The 12,809-nt window shown below is 32.8% G+C and overlaps 1 protein-coding gene across 4 annotated transcripts in view; it reads right to left on the bottom strand.

The window, feature by feature from the left end:
- The window catches only part of LOC125070749 (sodium/potassium-transporting ATPase subunit alpha), a 40,203-nt gene that overhangs the window by 15,358 nt on the left and 12,036 nt on the right, over positions 1-12,809 (bottom strand). The gene's annotated exons all lie outside the window — the stretch shown is intronic.

Below are 12,809 nucleotides of genomic sequence, written 5' to 3'. Positions count from 1 at the left end.
CACCGATTGCTCCACCCCGCGCGTAACCTTCCACAACCGACACGATGACAACCGCCTCTTTCGGCCAATATATAAGATATTACGTTGCCGAAGGAGTCCTACCTTGCAGTTATTAAAGCATACTCCAATGTTTATTAAAATGTTTCGTATGTTAGAAACTAGAGCTGTACTGTATAATTGCCAATAAATTTGTAAATTTTTATTTGCACAGCGGCAGGTCATTTGAGGCGACGCGCCCAAGTTTAATGTAATATTGAGTAGGTACTGAGATAAAAATACATTGCCAATCGATAACAACTTAAATAGTAGTATAGGTAATTCTGGTATCTTTAATTTTGAAGTACCTTAATGTGTATATTATTTTACTATAAAAGTTCCACGTAAAATACAATAAAATGTAATTTTTATGACTTTGTTCGATATATGTACTAAAATATTTTAGAATTGGAGCGTCTGTAGAACAGTAAAACTATTTTAAGGCACACATTTGCGGTAGTTTTATTGCATACGCATTTTGATAATGTCATAACAGCCGAATATAAATAAATTGAACACGCAAAATCTTTATATCCAGTGACCTTGAGGGGTTTAAATAGATGAAAGTACTTCGAGCACAGATCAATACAACGGAAAAATTCAATTCTTAATTCAAGGAATAAAATAAAACAAATCAACTTCACCAACCAATTGTCTAACTTCAAAACTCATCACCAGATTTTTACGAATTTTAAATGGGATCATTTCGGAATAAGTCTCTTTCAAACAAAGGAATAATTTCGTAAATTCGTCTTTACGAGCCCGTGAGCCCGAACATACATGAAAAAATTGGAAACCTCCTCCATTTTTAAAGTTGGTTGAATGATAACAAAGAAATGTACGCCATGCTCAATACTATTTATAAAGAATCGATTGAGCAGCTTTTAAATACACATTTATTCTACGTACGTAGTATATCATGGCAATAAAATGTGTTAAGTTTCTTTTTAAAAAACAATTTCGCTCGTAATACTTCCTGTACGGATTCTCTACGCCACAGGAGACGCTGAAGTAATCTATACACACGCTTATTCAATTAGTTAATCTTAGATTCGTTAAATATGTACGTGTACATTTTTTTACTTAAATTATTATAGTTGCTGGCTTACTTTCTTTAAATATTACTTTTTATTCGTAGATCGAAACGTTTCCGACTTTACAGAATAAATGATTTTCAAATTTGATTCGAGATGGCTACGAGGTGGATATAGTCACAAATACGGCAGTAGTTTCATCGTGAGGGGGCGCCACCTGTCAGATATTAATTTCCGGCACTTGACGTCGTTCCTCGCGCAATTACACGTCAGCAAATATAGACGTGCCAGCTCGTTGCTAGCCACCGGTCAGGTTCGCCCCACACCACTTATGCACGTAGCCATATTGAAATTATACATTTTATTGCCAGGTACGAGTTCTGATAAAAATACCGTCATTAAAACTTGAAAATGTATTGCATTAGATAATACTGAAATAATAACTCGTTGAGTTTAAAGATATCTAATATAAATATATCTGTGGTAAACAAAAGTATCAGCGCAAATAACTTATAGCAGACAAATATTCTCTTCTGCACATCTTACAGATTTCGTTTACAAAAAAATCAATATTATTCAAATGGTAACCTTTTAAGGTAGTCAAACCTGAGGCTGATTTATGCGACGGCTGTGGGAATTAAAGATTTTATCAAATTCGTCTACGAGACAGGGTTTCGAGATATCACAGCCACCACTTGACCTTCTATTATGATAGCCCCATTTGTGGATGAGAACCTCGCCCCAGACACGCACAAAGCTCAGGGGTTTTTTTATGCGTTTGAGTGATTTTCGATATTCATATATCGTATATATATATATTTTTATAATTTGTAAAAAGATATACTATATAACCAAGAGATGGAGCTACAAATTAAAAGTTATAATTGGACGAGGCGTTGTTTGTAATAAGGGTTTAAAGAGAGGCCGTGTATACATAGAAAACAATACGCATAGTTGCCTACTCTTCCACTACCGACGTCCGCCGTGTCCTGCTTTTGTGGAAATTTTTCATTTGAGCAGCTCTGCTCCGGAATGTTTTAAACAAAAGGATGTTTCCCGTTCATTCGCTTTTCACGTTCAACGACTCCATTGTGTGAAATATATTACTTTATTTATGACAATATTAATAATACATATCTGTTCTGGTTTTAAAAATAGCATATTAAAAAAGAAAAGTTGTTAATTTTGTAACGTTGTACTATATAGAATATCATATTATGATCTGGATTTCATGGCAATTTCAAATAAAATAGCGTTGTGTTTAATCGATTAATGTAGATGTGTACTTTATTTTAATTTATTCAATTAGTCTCTTGTTTCTATACAATCATTTGTCGTTGTAAGTTCCTGACAATTTGTACCTTTATAAATTTTACTACGGAGCTCCACCCTCCGAACTTAAATATGACAATCAATATTAGTGCAGCCTGTCAGCTATTGGAATACTATAAACTACGCATGCACCGCCCGAGCTGGATTTTCCCAGGAATAGGTCAGTTATTGACTTATAGAGGGATGAAAACGAAAGAGGGGAGGTAAGCGTAGGTATATAAATATATAATATAATATGTGTTTAAATTGAGTCTGTTAACTTACTTGTTGTTGTCTATTTATTATATATTACGTTGAGAATAATATAATAAGACAGCAAAATAAAAAAGATATAATCTTATATTTAAATAAAACGTTTAAGGCGATTATTATTCTGAATGAGGTCTGTTAAATTTAGTAGTATTTAGTATATTTAAACCTAAAAATAAATTTTATCGGACTACCTGTCAAATCGGTTAAAATTTTTCGTAACTACGCTAATTATATTTGACATACGTCAAAAGTTGAGAGGACAAAGATGTTTCAGGCGACGATAATTGAACAAGGCGTTCGTAATGTATTATGTAAGGCATTAGTATCAAAGCCGGGGCAACGGGCCATTCCTTCGGCGTGGAGAATCGGCTGATATGAAAATTCGTCGTGGAGCGTTTGTAGTGGGCTGGATCATGTGGTTTGAGGGTGGGGGCGAACGGAGGTTCTATTTGGGTCACCCCGGGCGTCATTCCTCACGATCAATAAGCGGGGCCGGCGCGCGCCGTTTACCCTCTCACTTGCGCCGCCTTGCCATCTACCTAACCCGTCTCGTGTACTGCTTTATCGACGTTAATTATTCTATTAATCGTTCTTATAAACAATAATGGTTCCAATATCGATGTTAGGAACTATTGCTGTGAGGGTGTATTGAGAGCGTTGCGTTTAGCGAGCGTTTCCTATAACAATGAATACGGAAAAACAAGACCCGCCCTAAGTTCGCCGGCAGCCATGAAGTCTGTTTCTAACCAAAGTCTAGTGAATGTTTATGTAACGTAACATTTATAAATATTTTAAGACCTCTGTAACCTAAAAATATTTTATTCTTTTGGAACGGCCCTTGGTAATCTCTGTAATAAAACGAAAATGGTTTTTCTTCATTTTGAAAAGAACAATACTTATAAACTGTTTTATTTTCGCAAACATAAATTACAATAATAATATTATGATCATCTTTATTCAAACGTCTTGTAATAGAACAGCTAAGGAGGCACTATATCACTATGAGCTCAAGTGGCTTATATTATTTTAAGAGCGCTGAAAGCTTAACTGAGACGTTTCGAGCTCGAAGATTCTGAAGTTGATAAAAAACCCATTCACGTTTACATCATACATACAGCAAAACAATAGTAGTATTAAACTTTAACTTTAATGTAAAAACAGCGTTATCTAGACATCGAAATGTAAGCTGAATTAAAAAAAAAATGTTTGCTCAGCTGATAACACCGCGTTATATTTCCATAAATATCGCGTTAAGCTTTCCAATATACTGTCATGAAGTTGAGACTTACGAAATAGTAAATATGAAAATAGGATACACGATGTTATTCCGAAAATTTGCATTTTAACCGAATCGAGTTTGGCAAACTTTTCACATCAAGCTATGCCTAATGGTATATATTTTTTTCTTTTTCAATTCATATTATATACATATATTCAGTACTAGATATCGCCCGCGGCTTTGCTGAGTTTTATGGGTTAGACATAAAAGTAGTATGTGTCATTCCTTTGGGTTCAAGCATGTTTCTCAGTAAGAGCCTAAGGCAGTGATAAAGTAACAGACAGACACACAGAGGTACTTTCGAATTTATAATATAGTAAATACAGAACTATAGATTATATCAGGTGAAATTATAATGTAATATGATATGGGTTGTTTTTTAAATACAAACTCAAATTCATGATTCAAAGTAAGTACCAGTATTGATGGTGGAAAGTACGTAATGCATCAAAAATTTATACAGGGGGTTAGAATAGAATGACTCATTGTGGAAGAAATAAAAAAACGCAAGATACATTGACATACTATCCTTTAAATGTGTTTAATTTGACTAGTACTGAGTAGTGTTATCTGTATCATTGTGAAAATATATTAAGAGAGTATAAAAACAGCCTGTTCATATATAACTGTTGGGCAAGGACCTCCTCTTCTCTCGAAGGTTTGAAGCGTATTACAGCAGATTCGTCTATTACGGATACACATGTGGCAAGATTTAGCACATAAGTTTCTTCATTGCCGAGCACAAGATCAAAATAAGCACATGAAACTCAGGATTCGAACCCGCCATGCGTGCTATATCCATTTACTTCGCTTTATATTGTATAAAACGAAAAAAAAATATGTTTAAATGTATTTAATTTCGACAAAACTAAGAACGATACTTTATCATGTTTAACATGATTGTAATAGACCATATTATTATATATTGACTATTCAGTCATGACGTCATGATTTCATTGTTTTGTAATTGCTTTTGATATGACATTGGAAAATGGAAGATCGGGATGAAGTTTTATCTCCTATTGATGGATTGTATATAATATTTATATATCAATAAAAATGGTTATTTGGATCATGTCCTCTATGCATTATTCATTCGATTGTGATTAAACTTTGCTTAGTTATTCTCACGTACGCCCGTAAAGGTTCCTGGTCCAAGAAAAATAAGCATGTTTTTGTATGTTTTCCTTTGATATAAATGTTTTACGTAGACTCTCATTCTACCCGAAGCCGAAACTAGCTAGTGTTTATATACAGAAATGAACGTTATAAAATAGTGCAAAAAATATTTATTAAGAACTTTAGTTACGCCATAAATTATCTTTAATTTATGTTAAAAAAAAGTATATTTTAAAAAGCGAGAAAAATTAAATAAATCAATTGACGAGTCATTTACTTACACGAGTATTTTATTAGTATACGTATTTAGTTGTGTAAGAGTTTTAAGAAAAAATAAATTTATTTCATATAAACACACGTTACGTAATCAATACAATAATTCATTTACGATTATAATCTGGAATAGCACATATTTTAGTTTTTATCCTGGAAACAACCACAACCACCCTCTAACCTCAAACGCCGGCACCTAGCACATTTCACATATCGGTTCATGATTACGTTATTCTTTATTTAAATAATAATTTTATTAGCTTATAAAGGGTATTTGTAGTATAAACTATATACGGTTTTAATAAAATCAAGCTTGATTATGTGTCCCTTTATAATCATGGGAAAACGACTAATCCGGGGAGAATTCTACTAACTTATAACAGCTGCGAACCGCAACTGCATCGTTGTATTAGCAGAATATAAAAACATCTATACAGCAACGAATTTGATACAAACCGATCTGATTGAGATGAAGTGTCAATTAAATCTTAAAAATCGAGAATCAGTTCGTAGAATTAAATCCCAGTAGTCGATTTTCTCGATTATCTAGAGTAACATAACGGCAAAAATCCGTCTCTCCAATAAAAACGATACAAAATTTAATATTCAGTGCAAAGTGTATTTAGAACGTGTTTATAATTCATCATCTTCCATTTGTTTAGTTTACGTTATACATATTCATACTATAGGCCGACTTATAACATCTTATAACATTTGCAAATTTTCAACTGATAAACTCGTGGAGAGAGTATTTTAATATAATCTTTTAGTATTTTAGCTCGACCGGTATAGCTGTCACAAAATACAAAGACATTATAAATTACTGTATGATATTATAATTATCAGGACCGTCATTGTAATGTTTGAGGGTCTGTGATATTTAAAATAATTGGATAAAGCGGGTCTGAAAGAGATTTGCCGGTCACACTACAAATTTCCCATCTGTCTCTTTTAACTCTAGTTTCTGAAACACTTATCAAAGTCAGATTAACTAATTTGACTTTAATCGCAATGTTCATTGGTCGATAACATCCTTTGACGCAATAGGCGGCCAATGAGCGATCAGTATTAAGTCAGATAAGTAAATCTGAGTTTGCTCATATTTTCAGCAACGAGCGTTTACAGACACTAATCATTCACACCCTAATACTTTGATCTTTTAATATACTTTCATATTCTGAAGCGAATATAATGAAAACTTAATCAAGCATTCGATGTTCACGTATTAACATAAAAATCTTATTAGAAATCTCATTAAAACTTTGGAAAACACAAAAAGTATACATTACTCAGAACTTTGACTAGGGTCCCGTAACATTTACATTCATAAAAGATTCCTACATCATTCAACATCGTTTGAATATATGCCCGTTTTATATAATAACAGATAGTAATAACCCACAGTTGGGCAAAAGCCTGCACTCCGTCCACAACATTTTCCTTGATAGCCGAGCACGAGTTGAATTATAAAACAAATTAAATACATGAAAGCTGAGTAACGCTTTGAACCCGCAACCTTCATTTAAGATTCACGTGTTCTCTCCGCTCGCCCACCTCGCTCAGCTTTATATATACAGAACGTAATAGTATACAACAATAAAAGCCTAACAACAAGGTTACTAAGCAATCCCATTTAGAGGGTTTTAGTAAATCGAATACACAATGCATGCCTCTGTTGGTATTATATTCGAGACGAGCAGATGCCGCTCCGAACCGCTTCGAAGAGGAAACTGAAACTAAGTGCAGACACAGCAATTGCCTCCTGCGTCACTATATCAATATTAGATTACAGTACCACATTTGACATTGCAGACGTCTAAGTCGTGATTTAAACCTCATTTAAATTATACAAATCGCACGTGACATTGGCGCAATAATCTGTGTCCTTTTGGCACAAATAAAAGCCAGAAAAAAAAAAAATTATACAAATGCAACATTACATTCTATTTTATTTCCGACACCTTCAGTCTGACAAACTTATACAGGAACAATTAGTTGATTTTTAATTTAATGAATACTAATTTTAATTTAATTATAAATCTTTACGATATAACTCGCCAAGTAATTCAACATCTAATAATAGCTTAATGTCTTCCGTTGCAAAACAGATTTAAATAAGATGCCACAGATAAGCCAAAAGTGAGATATTGGTAACAAATTAATGATTAAAATGATATAACTCCAGAAAGTCCTAAATGTATGCGACTCTATAATGAAACGATTTTTTTTTATGTAATCGATTTATTTGTAATGTATAAATATGCGATTGTCAATACGAATCAACATTCATCATTTACTTGTCTTCATGCCATAAATTTAAATGAGTATGTTTTATTCTGCCGGAAACCAAACGTCAAAATAAGCGAACTATTTAAATAGCCGATAGTCTAAGATACGAAAAATGCCAAAAATAGTAATTTGATCGATCTACTTCTATCTTTAAAATCTAATTTATTTTTTTTAAAAACCATAATATTTTAGGTATCTACTTGTATATCGTTTCTCTTAGTGTTTTATGAATTAGAAAGTCAAATAGGCCACCTACACGGGCAATAAGAAATATTAACCATTCCTTACATCACTAAAGAACCACCTCGCCACCAACCTTGGAATCTGAGACGCTATGTGGATTTAATGACACTGACTCACCCTTCTTTCAAAGCGGAACACAGATATACAAAATAATTCTCTTTGCGAATAAAATGTGACAAATATGTCAATGGATATATGGAATAGGAATAGATGGTACCTACACTTGCACAAGTAAAATCATACTATCAAAAATATAATCGTTCTGTTATATTCCCCAAGAGCTTGCAATGGAGATATAAAAATGAAAACATTTTTATTTGATTCTGTCTACTTTAATTACACCAGAGAGCTTGACTACTTATAAAAAATAAAGCAAGTGGAACAAATACAAACAGTCACTATAAAAAGCTATATGAAATGGATTAAAATTTTCCTTTACATTTCCATCTTTAAAAATAGTTTCTGCTTATTTAAAGTTTAAAATAACTGAAATTAGAACATGAAGTCCTAAGTGTCATCGTGTTTTTAAATGTAAATTTTTTTCAACGAAACATTTTAAATGGAAATGCCACAATTATAGTTTTCCGATGTTACCTACGCTGCAAGCCATCGAGGTCAGAGCGAATATAACTCGTAGCCATGTCGATTTCCGATATTAAATTCTTCCGATACAAAAATTTCGCAAGACAGACGGCGTCGGCTTAATAAGTTATTGTTATTTTATTTTATCGATTTTAATTCGTTGAACTATGTACAAATACATTTGATGCATATAAGGGAAGCACTTAATAATGTCAACTTATTAATCTATAACAATTAATATATTTTTAATTTTATCGTAATAAAAATATTTTTTATGTTAAAAATTATATTAATACATAAGCGTTATATTGTTACTATTTGCTAGATGATTAGATTTACGATAAAAAAAGCGTGAAGTATTCGTCGATTTCTATAACTATAGCCGATCCATAATATAGTTAGGTTAATTTAATTTTAACTAAAAAAATAAGACAGAATTTATGACATAACATTGCTTTACTACATATCAATGATAATATACTTAAATGGACAACTTTATTATCATATTCAACTAAAATTATCGCTAAAATATAATCATTACTATAAAAGTTGAATCATTAAAATCAATTAATATGATAATGTCGAGTAATTCTACTTTAACATCACTCTTCGGGAGTAGAAATTTTCTTTACTTAACAACTATCCAATAAAATAAAATCATCGGAATCGGGTCACAGCCGGCGAAGTTATCGTGTAACATACACAAAAAAAAAGAGCGGATGAATAACCTACTTCTCAAGTCGAAGAAAGAAGCCAAGAAAAAGAATAACTACTAAGTTTTTGCCGGCACTTCTTAGTAGATGTAGAATTTACATTCCGGTAAATAATAGCTTTACCTTTGACTGAAGCTTTTAAATTACTACTCAAAAGTGCTTATTGTCTAATACCTAAATGAGTAAAGTAATTTAATTTAAATTGAATAATTAACAATATTTCTTTTATGTTTTTGGTGGCAAACGAGCGGGAGGACCTGATGGAAAGTGACTACCAACGCCCATGGACATCTGGCAACACCGGGGGGCTTGCAGATGCGTTGCTGGCCTTTAAGGAATGAGTACCCTCTTTTCTTGAAGGTTCCCAAGTCTTATCCTATAACTAAGTATCGTTTAGTTGCAGATATACTTCTCTAAAAACGACAAAGGAATTTAAGAGGTTTTTGAACTTAGCAAGAAAGACGTCAGAATAACGAAGGAAAGCATATAAACGCAACATTTAGCGATGTCGGCGCTTACAAGACTCAGACGTAACATTTTCTAAAACATTTCAGTCAATGAAATTATTATAGAGTAAACTGAATATGAGTGAATATAAACAAATCTCGTCATGGCCGTTACTAAGCTGATTCGGTTGAATCACTAGCTTTCATATACCTATAGCCGAAGGTGAAGACGAAGGAAGTTTATTAGAATATAGATGAGATTTATAGTTCACAGAAATATTCTTGCGCACGTCACTAGTTGAAAGGAATTTCAAAATGGTACCTTCGTTACTAAAGTTTTTTTTTTTTCTAAATGACAACTATTTATTTTAATGTATAACCTATTGTAGGAAGCAATGGCATATTAAGATTATTGAAACTGGCATAGGAGAGAAAAAGCCACACAATATAATGTGGTTACGTAATACCATGAAACCTATCAACCTTCAGCTACATGAAACTCCACACGTAAATAAACCCGCCAGGTGACATTTGAGAGCTGCGGTAATTTGCAATGCAGTATTCAAAGCAGACTAGCTGAATCTCTCCTGACAAGTCCTATGGGCGAGGTTTGAAACAACGGCACCGTTATGTAACCTAACCACAAATTCAGCTAACGAAAACCGAGCAAAAGTTAAATGAGACTTAATAGCTCTTGTGCTAAATCAAGAGGAGACATTTTGTACTTTAGTTTTTTTATATACTTTTTTTCAAGGCAAAAAAAGAACAATGTTCGTCAGAGAACAGTGCGCAGTCGCAGAGAGCAAAACGAACTGGGGTAAAGTTGAACGCTCTTCTTGCAATTGATTAAAGTACCTTACGAAAGATAGATCGCAGACAAACCTATGTTACAATGTAATGTAAATTAATATCGTTGTTCATTACAATCATTAGAGTTGATTTACGATTGATGTATTTGTTTGTTCTACTGTTATAATAACAGTTCACGGTACATCAAATAATTAAAAGCACATCGATGCTTTTGGCACTATTATTAAATGTAGTAAATTGTTAGTATAAATACTACATGCTCTGCAACCCAAGTGTTATCCAATTCAAATATCTAAATAATAACATCGAATAGTAGTACTATAGACATTTTATTACCCAATTCAATTCCCGAGTCTGCTGAATTCCATTTTATTCTTAAAATTTGGCATTTGAATCTACTACACTTTATTTAACTAGATCTCGAAGTATTTTTGGCATTATGTCCATAAATTTGCCAAGTCGCTTCTTGGCTCATTGGTCAGATAAAATATTCTTTAGTAAATCTACTAAAAGAAAGTAATACTATACGATTAGTCATTTTCAATGCCAAGATTCATTTTTGGATACGTTTTAAACATAGCTTAATCAAAAGTATATTAGAATGGCTTCGATATATGAAGTTAGCTCAAATCATATAAGAAATAAAAGATAATAAGATATCTAGGACGGGGTCGTTTATCCGCTAAACAGTCCAGGGTATATTATATTATGTAAATCCAACCGTGAATCGGCTAACGTTAAGTGCATGCGAGAATTGCCGCGGTCGACATAATTCAATTATGAGCCTGCCGGTTCGTCGCAAAGGTATTGTATGAAGGATAAACTTGGTCAGATAAAATATTAGACTCGTGGGAACGTTTGAATTAACGTACTCTTAAAAAGGAATTAATTGAAAGAAATTGAACGTTTCCCTCCATTGCTGTTACACGATATACATAGTTTTTTATCACGTTTGTCACGAGAATTAAGCCATTAAACTAATTTTATCCTATAAAATTTGTGAAATTGTAGCTTGTGATGTTTTTATGAGAATATCATTCACTTCCCAAAATGGGTGCAATCTTTCGAAACCAATCAGTGCCAGCGTGAGCCGCTCAAGGCGGTTCAGACTAGACCATACTTCTACACATCCGTTAACGCCAAGAAGTTCAATGACCATTTTATGATGTTTTATGATGTGACAAAGAACTAATAATTAACACAGATAAAATATTATATAACGAAAAAAATATAAAGTACTCTAAGAAATACACTTAGAAATTCCGATATCTTAGCTTTATAAAAATTTCAAATTCTAAATATCTCATGAAACGAATTATTTCGGCGTAAAAATATAATCAATATATAATGTGTTTTGTGTTTGTTGAATTCAATTATTTACAGAATAATCGAACTCTAGTTATGTAATATTAAGTAGGCAAGATTCGAGAAATATTTAAATTTTTGTATGGATAGAAATGTTTAAATCGACGACTCCTGTTTAGTACATGTTAAGTGGTTAGAACGTTTCTAACGTTCTAACCGTGCACCTTAACCGATGATTACGGGTTCAAACCCAGGCAAGCACCACTGAATTTTCATGTGCTTAATTTGTGTTTATAAATCATCTCGTGCTCGGCGATGAAGGAAAATATCGTGAGGAAACCTGCATGTGTCTAATTTCAACGAAATTCTGCCACAGTGTATTCCACCAACCCGAATTGGAGCAGCGTGGTGGAATATTCTCCAAAACCTTCTCCTCAACGGGGGAGGAGGCCTTAGCCCAGCAGTGGAAAATTTACAGGTTGTTAATGTAAGTACAATTTGTTGATTATCCACAACAAAGATTCGGCTTTTGTTTTTAAGGTTATAACATTTTCATATTAACGAAAACAAATAATTTTACAGCATTAATTATTTGTTATATTGTTACTATATGTGCATTAGTTTTATGGGACAACTTATAAGCCAAACGAATTAAGTATGTTTTACGTTGTATAATTTATTTCCAAACTATGAATAATTGTTTACGTCATATTCAACGTTAATTCATACAAATGAGAAAAATATATATATAAGTAAAAATTACACCTAAAAGTGACAAGGCACGAAAAACTCTTGAAATAGTCGAACACGAGCTGCACTTTAATAGGCGGAGATTTATCATTGTACGTTATGAATGGGGGCATCAAACTTATAACGATTTTACGTAATGATGAAGTGTTTCGACAAGGCATTTGGCAGAAGCTTTTGGCAAGTTGGCTAAGTTGAAGCTGTTTTAACAAACTTAATGCTTCTTCGCAACAGACCAACTTGTCTATTAGTCTTATCTGAAAACATACGGTTAGAATTAGTATTAATGATTCCGTCACATGATTAAGTTATCGGGACTTCAAAAATTGTATGGATAGTGTACGTCGTA

Source organism: Vanessa atalanta, chromosome 18 (assembly GCF_905147765.1).
Source record: "Vanessa atalanta chromosome 18, ilVanAtal1.2, whole genome shotgun sequence".
In the NCBI taxonomy this organism is placed as follows: domain Eukaryota; kingdom Metazoa; phylum Arthropoda; class Insecta; order Lepidoptera; family Nymphalidae; genus Vanessa; species Vanessa atalanta.
This window is presented reverse-complemented; position numbering and strand designations above follow the sequence as displayed.